General features: G+C 38.3%; 1 non-coding gene across 1 annotated transcript; it reads right to left on the reverse strand.

Moving 5' to 3' along the window:
• Positions 1 to 1625: 1625 nt before the first annotated feature.
• On the reverse strand, positions 1626 to 1732 carry LOC132638992 (small nucleolar RNA R71). Its single transcript, XR_009582042.1, has one exon. It is a non-coding gene; the product is annotated as a small nucleolar RNA R71 (small nucleolar RNA).
• Positions 1733 to 3568: the final 1836 nt, after the last annotated feature.

The following is a 3568-nucleotide window of genomic DNA, read 5'->3' on the forward strand; positions in this document are numbered from 1 at the left end:
ATCCATCCTGTGGAACAATTATACTGACCGCATAATATTTGACGGTCTGTTAAAGTGTAGCATAGAATGACGCAGGAGACTGTTTGACGGTTGAAGGACAGTAATTTGACGGGCCGTATAACGGTTTTACGGCCCGTAGAATGGACCCGACGGGCAATTTTGTTTTAGCACTTCTCACAAGTTAGGGTCATATAAATACCTAAGATAGGTTTCTTGTATAATAGACATCCAATTTTAGTTTTTATTCTTCTTAGCACTAAATACTCATAGTTTTGGAAGTCTTTTGGATTACAAACAATTGCAATTACTTTCTCCTCAATACCAAGCAATTAATTCGTAAGCATTATGATCTCAACTATTTCTAATTGTTCTTCATTTTCTATGAGTAGCTAAATTTCCTTACTAGGGTTTTGAACCCATTGATGGGTGTTTTGTGATTGGGCTTATGATTGATATATGCATAATGGATTATTAGAGTTTATTTATTCTTCATTCTTTATTCATAGTTAGTGGTTGCAAACATTGATTAAAGCCATAAACCTTAATTTATTTGGAAACAAATTAGGGTTGGTAAGAATAAATAACAAGGACTCAAAGCTTTAAACTTTGTTTAATAGGTTCACTTAGGAATAAGACGAATTTACTTGGCATAATTAACCGTTCTTCATATCACTTTCTTATATTTAGGAAAATCATAGAAAGAAATAATCTTTATTTATTGAAAAATAGTAGAGATTCACTTAGTGTTAAGTGCATTCATATAGCAATCCATTAGAAGTATATCGAGATCAATACTCATGATCATACACCTCATCTAAAGGGGACACAACTTTAGTTTCTTTTACCATAAATTATCACCCAAAGCAATTAGTTAGCAATTAGTCATAAAAAACCAACTTTTACCAAAATCATCGGATTAAGACATTAGACCAAAATTAAGCATCCTACGACTTCAGTAACCTTTTCACACCATATTCCCTGTGGGATTCGACCCTAACCTTGTTGGGTTCCTATATTTGACAACGTCCGCGTATACCATTAATAGGTATAATTTGAACGTATCAAATTTTGGCGACGTTGTCGGGGAATACGGTTTTGAAATTACTAAATAGTGTTTGTTTTGATTGAAGTCTTTTTCTTAGTCCATCACACCTTGTTTGCTATTCTTTGTAAAACATGTGAACATGAATCAGAATCAGCAAAATCAATGTGCTGGTAACCAGGGGAATCGATTGAATAATTAGGCGAATGAATCAGATGATGAGAATGTTTTCGCTGATCTTGTTCCGGAGGAGGACTATGCATCTACTATTGTTCATCCTCGAGTTGGAGCTGCTAGCGTGAAAATTGACTCCTCTCTATACTAGTTGTTGAAGCTTGAGGGATATTTTCAGAACTCTACCGAGAATGACCCTCAAGGTTATTTGCAGAATTTTGTGGATGTGTGTGCTAATCACATCTAAAACAATGTTTCACAAGATGCTATTCGGCTAAGGTTATTCAAATATTCCTTAGCTGGAGATGCAAGAACATAGTTTGAGAAGCTGCCCTGAAATTCGATTACTACATGGGTTGAGATGGTGACTGCTTTTCTCAAGAAATGGTACCCTCCTAGCGAGAAGGCTGAAATTCGTGACAAGATCTATGAATTTAAGCAGCGACTGAGGGAACAACTTTATGAAGCTTGGGAGAGATTCAAGGAGTATTTGCAGAAGAGTCTGAATCATAGTTTTCCGGAGCACATATTAATGGAGAAGTTCTACCGAGGGCTACATCCAATGACGCAGCCAGTCACTAATAATGCAGCTGATGGTTGTTTTATTAACAAATCTTATCGACGATTAACCAACATACTTGACAAACTGACTACTCACTATCAGGCTTGGCACTCAAACAATGCTGATGTTGTACCTTATAGTAGTGTTATGATCCAGAATATGGTAAAGGAGAATATAGATACCCAGTAATGATTGGAAGATCTTGCAAAAAATATTTCCTTGCTAACAAAGAAGTTTGATGAAACCCAGGTTAAGAAGGTAAATATTTGTGAGGATGATACAGTTATGCCAAAAGGGATGTACCAGACTCAAGATGGTCCATTTCATGATGGGCCTCATATGCAGGTTGAAGATGCTAACTATGTGAATAACTCTCAAGGGGGTTATCAAAGACAAAACTACCAAGGTGGTTACCAGAATCAGAATCAATGGAGACCTCAGCAAGGTCAAGGTGCTTATAACAACTCAGGGAACTACAACAATAATTATAGTGGTGCGAACCAAGAGAGCTACAACAACAGTAACAATTTTGGGAACAAGAGTTCCAATCGTTATATATCACTGAAAGGGCAGTCAACAGAGCAAGGTAGTTCGAAGGTTGAATCAATGCTTGAGAATATTCTGGCAAATCAGTCTAAGTCTGAAAGGACTTTATCTAGGCTGACAGAGACAGTGGTTTCCCATGCAGCAGCTATTCAGAAGCTTGAGTCGCAGATGAGGGATATATCTAGAGAGCAGCATCCTCCTAAAAAGGAAGGACTTTCGAGTGACACTATTCCGAACTTTGACGCTGAGGACATGGAGGGTTATGTGGATACAGTTAATTCACTTGTTGGGTTGGGGTCATATTCTTACTACCCAAAGAAACTAAATCCTGATTTGGAAAATAGAACAACTCTTAGAGCAAAGCCTTCGATCATTGAGCCACCTAAGTTGGAGCTTAAGCAGCTCCCATCACATCTGAAGCACCAGTTCATTGGTCCGAACAATGCATTTCTAGTGATTGTTTCAGCCCTAATGACTGAGGAGCAAATTTTTCAGCTTTTGGAGGTATTGCGGGAATATAAGCGTGCTATTGGTTGGACCATAACAGACATTCGGGGTATTACATCTAAGATCTGTGAGCATGAAATCAAGTTGGAGGAGGATAGCAAGCCGAGTATAGAGCATCAGAGGAGACTGAACGAGAATATGCAAGAGGTCGTCAAGAAATAAATCATCAAATGGTTAGATGCGGGAGTGGTTTACCTGATTGCTGAATGTGTTCCTAAGAAAGGCGGCATCACAGTTGTGCCGAATGCAAAGAATGAGCTGATCCCAACAAGAACTGTCACCGGATGGAGAGTTTTCATGGACTATCGCATGCTCAACATTTCCACATGCAAGGACCATTTTCCTATGCTTTTTATTGATCAAATGCTTGATCGGCTAGCGGGGCGTTACTACTATTGCTTTCTTGATGGTTATTCGGGCAACAATCAGATTAATATTGCTTTTGAAGATCAAGAAAAGACTACTTTTACTTGTCCTTATGGGACATTTGCATTCAGCCGGATGCCCTTTGGTTTGTGTAATACACCAGCCACTTTTCAGAGGTGCATGATGTCAATCTTCTCTGACATGGTAGATCACTTCTTGGAAGTTTTCATAGATGACTTCTCTGACATAGTAGAGCACTTCTTGGAAGTGTTTATGGATGACTTCTCTGTTGTGGGTGATTCGTTTGAAGATTGTCTTGGTTATCTGGGTCAAGTACTTAAAAGATGTGAGGAGACAAATCTCGAGATAAA

Source organism: Lycium barbarum, chromosome 4 (genome assembly GCF_019175385.1).
Source record: "Lycium barbarum isolate Lr01 chromosome 4, ASM1917538v2, whole genome shotgun sequence".
In the NCBI taxonomy this organism is placed as follows: Eukaryota; Viridiplantae; Streptophyta; class Magnoliopsida; order Solanales; family Solanaceae; genus Lycium; species Lycium barbarum.